Genomic DNA, 19107 nt, shown 5'->3' with positions numbered 1-19107 from the left:
CCAGTACCCTCTAAGGTACTTATTTGCACCTTTTAAATACATATACAGTATGTGCCTTTCTGGCCCTTAAAATGGTACACATGGTTACCTTGAAGTAATGAGTCTGAGGCAGTACATTAGTGTAGATTCATTGTACCTTGGGGGACAGAAATGGACTCCTACTGTACCCCTATTTCTAACAGTGAAGAAACTTAGTGGAGGAAAACAGACCAACAAGCTACCAGCAGCAAAGTGAGGCTAAAACATATTACATTTCGCTGAACACTTTCCCAACATAATGAAACAAATGTCTAGTAGCCACAGAGTTGCCAAACAGGTTTTGTAAAATCACTTTGACACTGTTAAATGTACGTTTGCATTCCGAAGACCAGTGAAAAGGTAAAGTGGGAATGAGCAATTTTGTAAGGGGCTCGATTGCGATAGACAAATTCCTGCAAAACCCATGACAGTAAGCTGCCATACCTAAAAAACCAGCGCAGTTCTCTGCATGTGGCAGGAGTGGGGAAGTTAACTATTGCCAATACTTTGGCGTCCATAGGACGAACCTGGCCACCACCAACCTGTTTTCACAAATAGGAAACTGTTACCTGAGTGACAATAGACATGTAACAGGGAAGCTGGAGCCAATCGCAGCTGATACTGGGCAAGAGCCGGGGTACACCCTGGACGGATTGCCAGTCTATGTCAGCTGGAATTGGCTCCAGCTTCCCCCATGAATTGCAATGGATAAGCAATATAGATAATGAATAAATTAATGAAAATAATTAAAATGTCACTTGCATCTTAGAAAGACGATAGCCTAATGGTTAAAGAAGCAGCTTTGGGACCAAAAGGTCACTTGTTTGATTCCCTGGACCAGCAGGAATGGCTGAAGTGCCCTTGAGCTAGGCACTTAACCCCCAACTGCTCCCCAGGCTGCTCTGGGTATGTTGTACATCATTCTGGATAAGAGCATCTACTAACTGCTTGTAATGTAAGTGCATCCTCTTGATATTTCACAGAGAACAGTTTGCAGTGTGTGTTGCATTTATAGCCATGATTAATTGTGAAATTCATCCATTTCATGTATTTTTTTCATAAATGTGATCACACATTAATGAAAAATGTTATAAATTAGGTTTTTGTTATATAGTACCACATGAGAACAGATGTTGGTAAAAAAAAATAAAATAACATTTTTTATGCATATAAGTGATGGTTTTACAAAGGAGATCATTTTTTGCAGCAGTATCCTATAACTGTAGGTCACAATAGAAACGCTTCTGTAAATCATAGACACATTGTCTGCACAGACACTTTGCCTTTGTTTGCAGAAACTCATTGCATTTCATCCTGATTATTTGCTGCAAAACAAGATCTTGGAGGTTGTGGAGTAGTTTTAAACTTGCCCAATGTGACAAAAAAAAAAAAATGGTGACCCTGGCATCCCAGTCATTAAATGTCATGCCTGCTTCTCCTCCACTGAAAAGGCTCATAAAGCATGCATGGGGCATGAAGGTGAGCAAATCAATGGAACATCGACTAATGTCGGTCAAATAGAAACTTTTTTTAAACCATGGGTAACTCAAAAGAGGTAATTAGTATTTGGTCCATTCATCAATTATCTACACCACTTATCCATCAAGGTCATGGAGGAAGTTGGAACCAATCTCAGCTGATATTGGGTGAGCGATGGGGTCCACCTTGGGCAGGTTGCCAAGTTATCACATGGCTAACACAGACATGAACAAACATTCACACTCACGGGCAATTTAGAGTAGCCAGTTGACCTAATCCATATATTTTTGGACTGTAGGAGGAAACCAAAGCACCCGGAGGAAACCCACACAGGCACTAGTAGAACATGCATACTCCACACAGAACAGCCCCAGTTAGCTGCACAGTTCGAATCCAGAACTTTCTTGCTGTGAGGAGACATTGCTGACCACTGTGCCACCCTAGTATTTCAACATTTAAATGTATTTAAATTTATGGATCTGTGAATGAGGACTTTATAAAGATTAAAATTTGCAGTTTGCATTGGGCATGAGCCATCAATGGATTTTTGCTTCTTTTTTATTCTTTAACCAAGGGGATAGCATTTCCTCCCTATGCTTGAACACTGATATTGCATTTAAACAAACTGCAATTTTGAATTTGATTGGCATTATCTCTCAATTTAATCTGATCAAAACAAATAAAAGTGCATTGATCTTTAAGCAGTGGTGATTTATATAATATATTTCCATGCTAGTGATGAAGCATTTACCAATTCCACCACCATTGTAAGTAGTTGGTTTGATTTGGTTTGGTTGGTAAAGTATACGGTCATTCATTACATTTGACACTGCTGGGAGTCACTGACAAACAAATACATTCTAGTACTCCAGGATAATTTGGACACCATGAAAATGGTCAAATCCCTAACTGTTTAGAGCATTATATACAATTTTACCCTACTTACATCTACTTACAGTATTGCCACAACACTCTGCTGCCACCTAGAGATCACACTTGATGAAATTTTGGTTTTACATTTTTTTATTATTATTATTATTATTATTATTATTATTATTAAATAGTACAATCAACGGCTATTGGGGTTTTGTTTTGGTTTTTTTTGGGGGGGGTATTTTATGGGTATTTTATTTATTTACGGGGGGGGGGGGGGTGATGAAACACTTAAAATCCATAAATCATTTCAGAAACAGTTTAAATGTGTAGAATTATTTAATACAGTAATCCACAGAGAATGTGCTGATGTGTTTGCCTTTAAAACAGTGCAAAAAAAGATTGTAACTTTGATAAAATCACTAAGAAGGTAAATGGATAAATAGATATGTTACTTTTTTATTCTGCTTTTAAATAAAAAAAGCAGAATATAAATATATAAATACAAAAAATAGTCTTTTATATTTGTATATGTAAATGCTTAATTTATTTTAATTTATCTAGAAGTTTTCTCTATTTCTTTTATCTGTTTATCTGTAATGATGCTGCTGGAATCTTAATTTCCCTGAGGGAACCCTCCCAAAGGGATCAATAAAGTTTTATCTAATCCAATCTAATCTAATTTCTTGTAACCCCCAATGATCAATAGATACGTATTCACCCCCCCAACACATTCCTGAATGCTGAAAACGGAAAAAAAATGCTTAGCATGCACAGAAAAAAAAAAAACATCTCAGTAAGTTAAACTAATTTGAATATTTAACAATTATTCCACAAAATCGAGTCATACATGAGCTGATAGCCCTGAGTCGTACATGAGGCACATAGCACCGAGTTGGTGAGTGGAATGACTGTTTTATTCTATCCATATTCACTGGATTTTGAGAAACAGAACATTTTTTATAAATAAAAACTTTATACAAAACATCCAACAAAATAATTTCTGCTTAGAATGTAAACAAACCAGTAAAATGACAGTAGCAATTTGTGGAAAATGCTATAACAATAATTCTTGAAAAATTAAAAAAGATACATTCTTACCATCAAATACTTTTATTCCATATTTTGTTGCTTTTATTTATTTGTATTTTGGGGGGGTATTTTTGAGTAGAGTTTTTAATTTCATCCTCGGTTGGTTCAGCAACACATTCCACCATTTTGTTTTTCTCTACTGTTACATGTGAGGTTAGCAGCAAATGCCCAACACAAAAGTTATAGAAAAATTTAAATCTTTATCTCACAACCAAAATATGTTCAAAATAAAAACCCCATCAAGTTACATACATATTACCCTAGGCCTAGGTCACAACACAAGGTTTCCCTTTTAAAACCAATTCAAAATAAAAATACAATACAATAATGAATACAGGCTAATGTGAATGGTGCGTCATCTTACTGTCCTTCGTGCCTCGTGGTAGGCGTGTGCACATATGAGTATGTATCATTGTCCTAAATGTCCAACTGCCTGTGCAGCAGTCTCCACGAAAGTCCACAGAAGTCGCAGTAACCATTCCAGTGGCATCGTGAGAGAAGTCCTTAAATAATCCAATGTGAATGAATAGCGCATCCAACAAATGTCCATGCATCGATGGCACTGCAAACTTTCAGTGTAGAGCGCATCTGAGGCATGTGCTAATGTAACGTCCCTGCACACCTCTCCTCCATGAGGAGTTCGTGTGAATTCTCAATTAACATTGAGCCAATCACAGCGTTGAACCTGAATCTCCACGTGGCGCCACACCCGTGAACTTTTCCTGAACTCTTGGTTCCAAAACCTAATTCCACCCTCAAATTAAAATGCAAAAACCAGGAGGGGATGGCACTATGATTATACATGTCAATTCTAGCACAAATAATTATACACAAAAATAAAATAATGTATGCAACCACAATCAAAAATCAAAATGATCTTAACATAAAATACAGGATATATTCATGTCAACACAAAATAAAATATTTGTCCATCACACTACTCACGGTATATGAGCTAATATCCTAGTAGTAGAGTAGCCAATCAGAGCACACAATTGCTCATATCCAGTGAATGTGGATAGAATAAAGTCAAATATACTCTCACCACACAGTTTCTTAAAAATACTATACTAATACTGGGTAGGGTCTCATTTTGCTCTCAAAACAGCCTTAATTCTTCATGGCTTGGATGCCACAAGATGTTGAAAACAGTCCTTTGAGATTCTGGGCCATGTTGAAATGGTTGCATCACACAACTCCAGCAGAATTTTCAAGCAAACTTTCATGCTGAGAGTCTCTCATTCCACCACATCCCAAAGGTGTTCTATTGGATTCAGATCCGGTTACTGGGAAAGCCATTGAAGAACACTGAACTCATTGTCATGTTCATGAAACCACCCATCCATCCATCCATTATCCATAACCGCTTATCCTGTGCAGGGTCGCGATCAAGCTGGAGCCTGTCCCAGCTGACTATGGGTGAGAGGTGGGATACACCCTGGACAAGCTGCCAAATCATTGCAGTTTTCATGAAACCAGTTTGGGATTACTTTTGCTTTGTGACATGGTGCATTATCATGCTGGAAGTAGCCAGGAGAAGATGTGTAAATTGTGGCCATGCAGCGTTGCACATGGTCAGCAACAATACTCAAATAGTGGCATTCAAGTGATGATTGATTGGTATTAGTGGCCCAAAATGTGCCAAGAAAGCATTCCCCACACCATTACACCACCCCCACCAGCCTGGACTGCTGACACAAGGCAGGTTTGGACCATTGATTCATGCTGTTGGCTCCAAATTTTGACCCTACCATCTGTGTGCTTGTGCAGAAATCCAGATTCAACAGATGAGACTACATTTTTCCTGTCTTCAGCTGTTCAGTTTTAGTGAGCCTGTGCCCACTGCAGCGTCAGCTTTCTGTTCTTGGCTGACAGAAATGAAACCCAATGTGGTCTTCTGTGGTTGTAGCCCATCTGCCTCAAGGTTCGTTGTGTTGTGCATTCTGAGATGTTCTTCTGCTCACCTTAGTTGTACAGAGTGGTTATCTGAGTTACTGTAGACTTCAACTATCCTGGCCATTCTCTGTCGGCCTCTCATCAATAAGGCATTTCTGTTTGCTGAACTGCCACTCACTGGATGTTTTTTTCTTTATTGCACCATTCTGAATGAACTGTAGAGACTGGTGTGTGTGTGTGTGTGTGTGTGTGTGTGTGTGTGTGTGTGTGTGTGTGTGTGTGTGTGTGTGTGCGTGCGTGCGTGGGGGAAGCCCAGGATAGCAGCAGTTATAGAAATAGTCAAACCAGCCCATCTGGCATCAACAACCATGCCACAGTCAAAATCACTGAGATCATATTTTTTTCCCTATTCTGGATGATTGATGTGAACATTGGATTAAACTGCTGCCTTGTATCTGAATGATTTTATGCATTGCACTGCTGCCACACAAATGGCTGATTAGATAATTGCATGAATAAGTAACTGCGATGACCTGGCGACTTGTCCAGGGTGTACCTTGCCTCTCGCCCATACTTAGCTGGGATAGGCTCCAGCTTGCCCGCGACCCTGCACAGAATAAACGGTTACAGATAATGGATGGATGAATGAATAAGTAGGTGTACACATGTTCCTAATAAAGTGTTCAGTGTATGTATCTAGTATTTCCTATTTGAGGTTAGAAGAAACAAAATATAAGATTACCAAAAGATATTATTCAACATTTTTACTCATTTCAAGCTTGAATTAGTATCATTTGATGTTTTTCTTTGCTAATTTTAAGTATTTTTTCTTTAAAGACACAGAATAGAAAAAGAAAGTATGCCAGCCCCTGCTATGTGCCACCTTAAATGAATTCTTAAAATTAATAAAGTTTTTATTGCACTCAATAATTCAATGTAGGTCACATGTTAAGTATGCCATTCCCACAAAATAAAATTTGGGGACCAAGTTAAGCAATATCTATTTTGTAGCCTCAAAATATTAACACATGGCCTCAAGCTATTGCCTCTTGTCCACACATTTGTTAAAATAATGAGACTGTGAATGATGGCATAGCTCACTCTGGCCCTGTCTAGTCCAGAAGGAACAATGTAAAGTGGACTACCTTGTGCAGTTCTACTCTCAGCCAGTCCAGCTCAAATATTTGCCAGAAAGAATCCAAAACAGTGAGGAATTGACTAAGAAGTGATTTTTGTTGAACTGCTCATTAAGGCTTAATTAGTCCATAACTTCATTAATAATTGTAATTAAGCAAATCTGGGTAGACATTATATGCACCCTAGGTACCCCTACCTTCATGCCAGAAAGAATCAAAATCGGTGAAGAATTGTGGAAGAAGTGATTTGTGTGGAAACTGCTCGTTAGGGCTTAATTACTCCATATCTTCATTATTAATTCCAATTAAGCAAATTTGGTTAGAAACTATGTGCACCCCAGGCAGACCTACCCTCCTGCCAAAAAGAATAAAAATCAGTGAAGAATTGAGAGAGAAGAAGTGACATACATAAAGCTGCCCTCTTCTTATTGGTTATGTTGCTGCTGTGTTTAGAAGTGAGTATTTAATGATTGTCCTCCACCATTGCTTGTATCAAATTTTCTTCGTCCGGAGAAAAGTTCTTGTTTCTCTTTCATTTCTTCATGGAAGAACAGTTGAGTGAAGCAGATGTAAAATCGGCCATCTTGTCGCAAGGGTAGGCATGGCATTGTGGGATTGATTTTGACATGGTGTGCCATCATAACCAATTGGTTAAATCAATTGGTTTGCTAACGGTATGGTTAAATTAGCTTCAAAGAAATGATTTTTTAACGGTTGGTTAACTAACAGCAGGTTAAAATTTTAATGGATGGTTACAGGTTAAGCTGCCGTTAAACTAACCGTGTTTTGAACAACCAGACCCAGGCCACTATAACACAATTGTATCGAATGGTATATCTGAATGTTGATGCAATTAGTTTCTTACCATGATCTCATAAATACTTAGACTAATGTTGCTGATCAATGATTAATATTGTCATATTTATTAAAGAAAAAAGCATATACTGAAACACACACATGGTATCATGGCTCTGTTCACTGTATCTTCTGTATGCTTTCCGGAACATTCTCTCTTTTTGTGCATGTACACAAAACAAATGAAGCAAATGGATGAATTCCTGGTTCTGCTGGTTCATGTATTAGCACTAATGCTCAGTAATGGCTTTTCCCACCACAGTGACTCAGCTACATAGTGAATTTATAAAATTCAATATCCACAGATCTTGAGTCATCTGAAAACTGGCAATAACATAAAAAAAGCTCTTGTTGTACTTCAAAATTTGTGTCAGGTTTTATATTCATTCAAGGATAGACAAGGGAGATGGATTCATTATACTGGTATTGCTGACATCCATCCATTATCTGTAGCGGCTTATCAGAAGTGATAAATATTGACAGGTACCATATCTACTAAAGAAAATCAAAGGTGAAATCAAAAACAACAAGAAGACAGTCATCTCTATCCCTCACTCTGTATACCAACTATACAGTATACCAAGTCTCAAGATATTATTTGTCACATTTTTCAAGTTCTGCTGCAGAAAACCAACCCTACCTCTTTACACTGACCTCAGTAGTCAATGGCATAAGCCCACCAGACCTCTGGTCCAGGAGAGCTGAAAATTAAAATTTCTCACATTTCTTAGCATCACAAGGCACATATACATTACTTAATCAACACATATACCAACTTTCAAGACCATACCACTCATAAGTTTTCAAGTTCTGCTCCGGAAACAAAACCTACCCCTAAGACTAACCTGAGAGACTAAGTCTGAAATTGTTTCCATGGAAACATGAAAAATTAAAGTTTCTCAAATTTCTTAGTATGAAAAGGCACATCTACAGTGGTGCTTGAATGTTTGTGAACCCTTTAGAATTTTCTATATTTCTGCATAAATATGACCTAAAACATCATCAGATTTTCACACAAGTCCTAAAAGTATAGATAAAGAGAACCCAGTTAAACAAATGAGACAAAAATATGATACTTGGTCATTTATTTATTGAGGAAAATGATCCAATATTACATATCTGTGAGTGGCAAAAGTATGTGACCCTTTGCTTTCAGTATCTGGTGTGACCCCCTTGTGCAGCAGTGACTGCAGCTTAAACTTTCCAGTAACTGTTGATCAGTCCTGCACACTGGCTTGGAGGAATTTTAGTCCATTCCTCCGTACAGAACAGCTTCAACTCTGGGATGTTGGTGGGTTTCCTCACATGAACTGTTCACTTCAGGTCCTTCCACAACATTTTGATTGGATTAAGGTCAGGACTTTGACTTGGCCATTTCAAAACATTAACTTTATTCTTCTTTAACCACTGGTAGAATGACTTGTGTGCTTAGGGTCGTTGTCTTGCTGCATGACCCACCTTCTCTTGAGATTCAGTTCATGGACAGTTGTCCTGACATTTTCCTTTAGAATTTGCTGGTATAATTCAGAATTCATTGTTCCATCAATGATGGCAAGCCGTCCTGGCCCAGATGCAGCAAAACGGGCCCAAACCATGATACTACCACCATCATGTTTCACAGATGGAATAAGGTTCTTATGCTGGAAAGCAGTGTTTTCCTTCCTCCAAGCATAATGCTTCTCATTTCAACCAAAAAGTTCTATTTTGGTCTCATCCAACCACAAAACACTTTTCCAATAGCCTGGCTTGTCCACATGATCTTTAGGAAACTGCAGACAAGCAGCAATGCTCTTTTTGGAGAGCAGTGGCTTTCTCCTTGCAACCATGCCATGCACACCATTACTGTTCAGTGTTCTCCTGATGGTGGACTCATGAACATTAACATTAGCCAATGTGAGAGAGGCCTTCAGTTGCTTAGAAGTTACCCTGGGGTCCTTTGTGACCACGCCGACCAGGGTGCGATTTGTCAAAAAAACAGAAGGGGGGATGGTTTTTTTTTATTCAAATGAACATTAGATTTTTTAACTTGCCTAAATAGGCCCACAATATTACAACCCCGATTCCAAAAAAGTTGGGACAAAGTACACATTGTAAATAAAAACGGAATGCAATAATTTACAAATCTCAAAAACTGATATTGTATTCACAATAGAACATAGACAACATATCAAATGTCGAAAGTGAGACATTTTGAAATTTCATGCCAAATATTGGCTCATTTGAAATTTCATGACAGCAACACATCTCAAAAAAGTTGGGACAGGGGCAATAAGAGGCTGGGAAAATTAAAGGTACAAAAAAAGGAACAGCTGGAGGACCAAATTGCAACTCATTAGGTCAATTGGCAATAGGTCATTAACATGACTGGGTATAAAAAGAGCATCTTGGAGTGGCAGCGGCTCTCAGAAGTAAAGATGGGAAGAGGATCACCAATCCCCCTAATTCTGCGCCGACAAATAGTGGAGCAATATCAGAAAGGAGTTTGACAGTGCAAAATTGCAAAGAGTTTGAACATCATCATCTACAGTGCATAACATCATCAAAAGATTCAGAGAATCTGGAAGAATCTCTTTGCGTAAGGGTCAAGGCCGGAAAACCATACTGGGTGCCCGTGATCTTCGGGCCGTTAGACGGCACTGCATCACATACAGGCATGCTTCTGTATTGGAAATCACAAAATGGGCTCAGGAATATTTCCAGAGAGCATTATCTGTGAACACAATTCACCGTGCCATCCGCTGTTGCCAGCTAAAACTCTATAGTTCAAAGAAGAAGCCATATCTAAACATGATCCAGAAGCGCAGACGTCTTCTCTGGCCCAAAGCTCATTTAAAATGGACTGTGGCAAAGTGGAAAACTGTTCTGTGGTCAGACGAATCAAAATGTGAAGTTCTTTATGGAAATCAGGGATGCCGTGTCATTCGGACTAAAGAGGAGAAGGATGACCCAAGTTGTTATCAGTGCTCAGTTCAGAAGCCTGCATCTCTGATGGTATGGGGTTGCATTAGTGCATGTGGCATGGGCAGCTTACACATCTGGAAAGACACCATCAATGCTGAAAGGTATATCCAGGTTCTAGAGCAACATATGCTCCCATCCAGACGACGTCTCTTTCAGGGAAGACCTTGCATTTTCCAACATGACAATGCCAAACCACATACTGCATCAATTACAGTATCATGGCTGCGTAGAAGAAGGGTCCGGGTACTGAACCGGCCAGCCTGCAGTCCAGATCTTTCACCCATAGAAAACATTTGGTGCATCATAAAACGGAAGATACGCCAAAAAAGACCTAAGACAGTTGAGCAACTAGAATCCTACATTAGACAAGAATGGGTTAACATTCCTATCCCTAAACTTGAGCAACTTGTCTCCTCAGTCCCCAGACATTTCCAGACTGTTATAAAGAGAAAAGGGGATGTCTCACAGTGGTAAACATGGCCTTGTCCCAACTTTTTTGAGATGTGTTGTTGTCATGAAATTTAAAATCACCTAATTTTTCTCTTTAAATGATACATTTTCTCAGTTTAAACATTTGATGTCATCTATGTTCTATTCTGAATAAAATATGGAATTTTGAAACTTCCACATCATTGCATTCCATTTTTATTTACAATTTGTACTTTGTCCCAACTTTTTTGGAATCGGGGTTGTACTTAGGATTGTATCTGCAGCAACATTTTACTTTTAATTTTCACCATGTTGACTGCAATGCTATATGGAAAAAAAATGCAAAAAGTAGGCAGGCCCTTTTTCAGGTCCGTGGATTAATCTATCCCAACGTGGCAAAACATTTTCATCTGAACTTCAAACACTCAAAAATAATTTCCTAAATAGGCTATCACAACGTGATGTCAACACTCAGGAACAGGTTTGACAAACTAGACTAAGTAAACAGATTACTCTGGTGACAAATTTGTGGTGGCTTTTTCGGTTTTCCTGCCGGGGCATTGTCTGCAGCATTTCGGCCCTCTTTTATCCACATTTCTGCAAATTTGTGCGCAGGAAAGGAGGCAACCTCTGGACCATTAACGCCAATGAACAGTAGGCTATTCAACATGGAGACGTGTATTCTGTTTCTTTTGTCCGTGAGGATGTGGTTCATCGGACTAAACCCACGCTCGCACTCAGCAGTTGACACAGGGAGCGTGGAGACCATGGTGAGCACTTTTTTCAAAGTCTCCCCTGTGACACTGTTACATTTCAACTCATGAAATTCTTTGAGGAGTGTGGGCATATTTGTACCTGCTATAGTAAAGGTTTTATGAATTGTCAGAAGTTTGTCGTCCCCATATAGCATCCGTTCATCTTCATCAGAGGGCCAGTTTGACAGGTTCAGTGCTGCCACCGCAGAAAAAATTCCCTCGTCATCGAGCCTGCTCTGAATGTTGTCTGCCAAGGAGATGAAAAAACGCTCACGAAAGGTCTCTGCCGTTTGTCGTTCTCCGTCACTTGGCTGAGACACATTAACCCCCTTGAATGTTTGCATACTGTCCAATTCCTCCTTCAGGCATCTTATATTCACTCCATTGACCTTCCTCATAGACCTCAATGTCCGCACGGCAACGTCCACCTCAGTATTGGCAGTGACAGCTGTGGCATCTCTTCTCTGAAGAAAGAGGGACAAGGCCTGAAGAGTTTCGAGAGTGTCTTTCACTAATGCCATCTCCACCACAAAAAGCCACTGTATCATCTTCGTATGAATTCCCTGACATTTGGCCCTATCTTTGAAGGATCGTGATTTGTCTTCAGCCAGTGCTGCAAAGAGTTTGACCAGGGCTGGGTAGCTTTCCTAAAGGGCCGTCACAGATGTGCACGATGAGGATAGCCAGCGCACGTCAAATACCCGTCCTATCCTGCGAGCTTGCATCTCCAAATTGGAGGCGGCAAGCTCTAACGCTCGCATATTCTTTGGACTTTGAGAGAAAAAGGCGTACAGGGAGTCAGTGAATATCTGAAAATGACTTGCATCTGTTATTTGTTTTACAGTGTCATGAACGGCAAGTTCTAGTTTGTGATTCATGCAGTGAATGACGATCAGGTTAGGGTTAATCTCCTCACGTAAGAGTGTGGCGACCCCTCTGTATCGACCGAACATAGCACCGGCCCCATCCGTCGCAAAACCAATTAGTCTGGAACACAACATGTCTTTTGAGATGCCCTGCTTCTCAAGGCACTGTAGCAGAGTGTTACATATCACCGACCCAGTGCATGACTGTAATTCAGCAAGTTGAAAGAAAAAATTGCAACACTCCCCTTCAAAGGGAATTCTGATGTAAATGATCAGACACATTTTATTTGAAACGGTTGTGCTCTCATCAGTGAGAATGCTGAACTTGTCAGGTGAGTTTTTAATAAAGTCCACTAGAAGCACTGACATTTTCTCTGCAATAAACACCAGCATATTCCGGCATGCCTTGTCAGAATGTAGCATGTTGCCAAGGTTAACACCGTTGAGTTGTTGCAGTTCGACCAAGTGTGGCTTTATTTTGAATGAGAGGTCAGTGTAGCAGATCATATAAGCTGTGTGAAAGCAGTACTCTGTAGTTTTTAAACACTGTTCATGATGCTTTCACCACAGAGCTGCACTGTTCTCAGCTGCCTTCTCAATTGTGGTCTCTTGTCTTTTTTGTAAAATTTCAATGCATTTGATGTGGCTCTGACACTTTCCGTGCTTGCTAATCTTGTCATTTAATTTCTTTGCGGTTTTGGCTTTTATGCCATTAATGAAGGTAGAGTCGATATGAAGTCTCTCTTGTGTATGTGGCCCTAAATCTTTTACATTGGAACAAGCTTGGCACTTGACTGACCCGTCTGTGCTGACAGCAAGCCACTCACGACCCTCTCTCCATTTAGCAAAGCGCGCCGGCTCAATGCACCCTCCTACCACATGTGTCTCAGATGAGTCGCTAGCAAGTAGGTCTACCTCGGAGTTTCTTTCTTCATTGTGAGGCTGGGACTCGACCTGTACATGAGCGCTAACCTCCATCGCAACATCATTTCTTGCGCTATCACTCTCAGGTGTTAATCTAGTTGTTTTATTTGCAGGTCCTGTAAAATATGACGATATGCTGCTCTGAATGCGTTTCGTTTTCTCGGCCCTGTTTTCACTACCACTCTCGGCCAAGTTCCCACACTAAAATGTTACAATGTTTATATTGTGTCTGGTGACGTTCAGAAACATTAAGTGTAGATGCGCCGTCTGTCAGTAGCCTACTCTGATGTATGGGCTGCATGTTTGAAGATCGTTAGATTTTAAGTAGCATCAATTAAGTTGCATTCATCGCTATCAAGGGGGGATAGTCCGTGTCCCCACCGGAGATAAAAATAATTTAGCAGAGGTAGGGATAGGAAAACCAGAAGGAGAGAAATCCCTCCCATCCCCCCCTACAAATCGCACCTTGTCGCCAACTTTTACACACCTTGCTCTTAGAGTGATCTTTGTTGGTTGGCCACTCCTGGAGAGGGTAACAATGGTCTTGAATTTCCTCCATTTGTACACAATCTGTCTGACTGTGGATTGGTGGAGTCCAAACTCTTTAGAGATGGTTTTGTAACCTTTTCCAGCCTGATGAGCATCAACAACACTTTTTCTGAGGTCCTCAGAAATCTCCTTTGTTCATGGCATGATACACTTCCACAAACATGTGTTGTGAAGATCAGACTTTGATAGATCCCTGTTCTTTAAATAAAACAGGGTGCCCACTCACACCTGATTGTCATCCCATTAATTGAAAACACCTGACTCTAATCTCACCTTCAAATGAACTGCTAATCCTAGAGGTTCACATAATTTTGCCACTCACAGATATGTAATATTGGAATCATTTTCCTCAATAAATAAATGACCAAGTATAATATTTTTGTCTCATTTGTTTAACTGGGTTCTCTTTATCTGCTTTTGGGACTTGTGTGAAAATCTGATGATGTTTTAGGTCATATTTATGCAGAAATATAGAAAATTCTAAAGGGTTCACAAACTTTCAAGCACCACTGTACATCACCTTGTTAACATGTATCCCAAGTTTCAAATCTGTATCATGAATAGTTTTGGATATATGCTCCAGAAATGAACATTGCTCTTAGAAATGAAGTCAAATTCTATTTTTTATGTAAAAATTTTAAAAATACTTTTTTTTCAAATGTCCAAAATAGCAAAAGGCACCAGTTCACATGTTGCTTGATATGTATGCAAAGTTTCATGAAGATATCTTCAGTAGTTTTAAACATATGGTCCGGAAATGAAAACGTGACCAGAAGGACAGCTGGACGGACGGAACTAATTTCTATATCCCTCGCCAAACTTCGTTTGGGCGGGGGATAATAAGGAAACCTGTCAAATAGAGTTTGCTGACATAGTTCAGAATGTCACTGTAAAAGAATCGAGCGGGATGCTTCATATAAAGATAGGCACTTTATTGAGTGACCTTTATGTCAAGTTACACACACAAGCTGTAACCTAGTTGTGATGCCTGAACTTGCCGCAAACGGGCCTACTTAACGTAACGTATCCCTGCGCACTTAAAGAACTAGTGCCTCACAACACATCTCCCTTTCTTTGAGTCTGTTGAGACCGGCAAGATATGAATGAGTGTAAACAGTAGAAATTTAACCTGGAAACTATTCTTACATTTCATGAACATCTAGAATGCAATATTCCTTAACTTTCTGTATTAAAGATATCTTCTTTATGTGAACTGTTTACCATATGCAATATCAATAAACAATTTCCTTCTGTCCTTGAACAAGTCAATACATTATATATCAACAGGAACAGGCTCTCTTCTTTGTTTTTTTTTTTTTTAACACAGAAACCATTCCAACTCATTTAAGTTCTTTTGCTGATATTGCGGTAGGTTAAGGCACTCTACACATAGTCTCCATATCTGTCTGGTGGTTTCACAGCTCTCTCACTGCGTCTCAAAGTTTCAGGGAACACAGGCGTAGAGGGAGCGGGAGGGACTGGGCTCCCAGTGTCGGGTGTTGCTGGCCTGTCAATCTGTGAGTCACTCTCCTCGTTCTGTGCGCTTGGACCTACGGGCCCCTGTTCTTGTTGAAGGGCTGTCGTGGCTGGCAGAATTGGTCTGAGGTGGTGTCTGTTCCTCCGCAACTCACCATTCCCCGTCTGAACGATGTACGACCGTGGCGTGTGGTGCTGCCGCACCACAGAAGCTGATTTGGTCCATCCTCTCTCGTTGTCCAGCTTTACTGAAACACGGGTGCCAGGCTGAAGCTCAGGCAACGGCCTCGCCTTGTACCTGGAGTCATAGGCATGACTGTAGCGCAGCTTGGCAAGGTCATCTCGCTGCCGCACTTTCTGGAAGTCCGGCCACGCAGGTTGTAGGTTAGCCTCCAGCGTAGGAAGCGTAGAACGGATTTGTCTGCCCAGCATCAGCTGTGAAGGGCTTGCTCCTGTTGCCTGCAATGGCGTTGCCCTGTAGGACAGCAGCGCTAGAGCAGGGTCAGCTTGTCTGAGGATCCATTTAGCTGTCTGCACGGCTCTTTCTGCTTCCCCATTGGCCTGCGCATAGTGGGGACTTGTGGTGGTGTGCCTGAAATCAAATGCTTTAGCAAAGTGGGCAAAAACAGTTCCCGTAAATTGGGGGCCATTGTCAGTAATTAGTTCAACTGGGCAGCCCCATCTGGCAAAGATGTTTTTCAAACTGGCTACTGTTGTCTCTGTTGACATGTTGTTGAGGTGAGCGATTTCAATGTACCTTGAAAAGTAATCTACCACTACTAGAAAGTTCTTATTATTGAAGTGGCAAATGTCGGCTGCCACCTTCTCCCATGGGCGGCTTGGAAGTGGTGTGCAAAGAAGGGGTTCCCTCCTCTGAGTGGGCTTGATCTCTTGGCAGACGTTGCAGGTGCTCACTCTCTCCTGGATGTTCTTGCTTATACCCGGCCACCACACACTGCACTGAGCTCGTTCACGACACTTCACAATTCCTTGGTGGCCATCGTGTATGCGTTCTAAGATCTCCATTCTCATGCTCTTAGGTATCACTATCCTGTTGTTGTACAATACTAGGCCTTGTGAGACTGTCAACTGGTCACGGTGTGAGTAGAAGGCTTTTACCTTTAAAGGCACTTCAGAAGAATACTGCGGCCATCCTCCAAGCACGTAATGTTCCACCGACTTCAGCTCATCATCCTTGAGTGTGTTCTGTCTGATCATGTCGAGTTTGCTGGGGGATACGGGCCATGCGTCTCGAACGGCCTCCTCATACGCCTCCAGCTCGCTGGTCAACTCCGCGACGTCCCGAGTCATCTCCAGCTGAGGATGTCTAGAGAGGGTGTCTGCGATGACCAACTGCTTCCCAGGTACGTACTCAGCTGTTGGGTTATACCTAAGCATGCGCAGCAGCAGTCTCTGACACCGCATGGGCACAGAGTCTATGTCTTTACTGTTAATCAGTGGAATGAGTGGTTTATGGTCACTCTGTAGTGTGAATGTGTCAAGGCCATACAAGTACTTGGAAAACTTTTCACATGCCCAGACTGCAGCGAGACATTCTTTTTCAATTTGCGCATAGCGCTTCTCAGTATCAGTCATTGTTCTGGAGCAGTAAGCTACAGGCTTTAATTGTCCATCATGTGACTGCAGTAGGACTGCGCCCAGTCCATAGTTACTTGCATCAGCACTAACTACAGTGTCGCGTTTCACATCATAGAATGCTAACACAGGGGTCTCTGTAACAAGCTGTTTCACTCTTTTGAAGGCCTCCTGTTGTGCTGTACCCCACCCCCATATTACCTCAGTCTTTAACAAGTCAGTCAACGGCTTAGTGATGTCTGACAGGTGTGGGAGGTACCTGCCAAGATAATGAATCATTCCCAAGATCCTCCTGAGCTCGTGGACGTTGTTAGGTGGTTGCAATTGGGTAATGGCTTGAACTTTAGATTCATCCGGCTGGATTCCATGCTCATCAATGCAGTGACCCAAGTAGTTGAGCCGCCGCTGGCGAAGGAGGCACTTATCGTGATTCAGCTTCAGTCCTGCTTTCCTTAATGTATCGAGGGTGTTCTGCAGTCTCTCCTCATGTAGCTCAGCCGTCTCTGCAAAGACTAGGATGTCGTCCATGTACGCTACTACGCCCTCTATGTCTTTCAAGAGTTCAGTCATTTCACGCTGGAAAATTTCGGGGGCACTGGTGATCCCAAAAGGGAGTCTATTAAAAAAGTACCTCCCGAATGGGGTGATAAACGTGGTCAATTTGGCACTCTCAGGCTCTAATGGTATTTGCCAGAAACCGCTTGCCGCATCAAGCAGCGAGAACACTTTAGCATGGGCTAGCTTAGGCAGGATGTCATCAATGGTGGGCAGGATGAACTTTTCTCTCTTCACGGCTTTATTCAATTTCTTTAAGTCCACACATATTCGAATCTGTTCTTTGTTTTTCTTCGGTACTGGTACCATTGCTGCGCACCACTCAGTTGGTTCTTTAATTTCTGTGATAACCCCACTAACTACCATGCGGTCTAGTTCATCCTTGACTTTAGAGAGCATTGGCACAGACACACGCCTTGCTGTTGTCACGCTATATGGAACCGCCCCTTCCTTCAGCGTAATCTTAACTGGTTTTACATTCAGGGTTCCAACCTCTGTAGGTTGGAAGGTCTTCCGCTGTTTTATTTCTGCAATGCGCTTAACTAGACCCATTGCCTCTGCTACATTCCTCCCCAGAAGATGGCTACCATCTCCACTAAGCACATGCACTTTAAACCTGAACTGCTTCTGCTTTTGCTTGGTATTTGCTATGAAATAGCCTAAACAGCTCAGCCTGCCCCCTGGGCTATCCAGTACGGTTTCAACTTTCCTAAGCTTTGGCTTGTTGTTCATAAGGCCGAAAGTCTTTTCTGATATGACACTCGTATCTGCTCCAGTATCAATTTTAAAGTTCACAAGAACTCCAAGAATGGGTAATTTTACAGTCCAAGCATCATTTGAATCAGTCACCTGTGTGATTGCGCCCAAGTAGTATTCTGTTGGGGTCTGCTCGTTGCCCTCTGCATGTGTGCTGACCTCGTTGACAATGTAGGAACGGCAGACAGCAGCGAAATGTCCCCGCTTTTTGCAGGAGTGGCATTCGGCATTTCTCGCTGGGCATCTGTCTTCTCTAGCATGAAATTTTCCGCACCTGTAGCACGTTCTTCCTCTCCGTTCATGTGTCAGTTTCGCGCCTACTTTTTGTTGCTGATCATAGCGGCGCTCTGTGTTCGCTGCCGGTCGTTGCCCCCTCTTAGCCACTTCATCTAACTGTGTGCTACAGCTAGCACAGGCGCCTTGCTCACTAACATGCCCTTTTACTTGTTCAGAATGACGCACTAATTCAACAGCTTTGTCGAGTGTCAAGTCAGATGTCAACTGTAACTTTTCAGAGAGTTCTTTATCCAATATGCCGACTACTAACCGGTCGCGGATATTTTCGTTCTTGTTTACTCCAAATGAGCAGGTTTCCGCCATTTCATGCAAGCTCCTAATGTACTCCTCTGCGCTCTCCCCATGCTTCTGTATTCTCTGGTGAAAACGAGCTCGTTCGTGAATGACGTTCACTTTAGGGACAAAGTAATTGTCCAGCTTTTCTAAGACAGCCTCGTACTTATTCTCGTCTCCCTCCTCAGCAAAACTAAATGTCTTGAAAACATGTTCAGCTTCTTTTCCGAGTGAATAGAGCAGTGTACAGACCTGTACCTCTTCTGTTTCCTGGTGCAGTTTCGTTGCTATCCTGAATCGTTTGAAGCGCTGGCGCCATTC

Source organism: Neoarius graeffei, chromosome 12 (assembly GCF_027579695.1).
Source record: "Neoarius graeffei isolate fNeoGra1 chromosome 12, fNeoGra1.pri, whole genome shotgun sequence".
In the NCBI taxonomy this organism is placed as follows: Eukaryota; Metazoa; Chordata; class Actinopteri; order Siluriformes; family Ariidae; genus Neoarius; species Neoarius graeffei.
Note: the sequence above shows the minus strand (reverse complement) of the source record.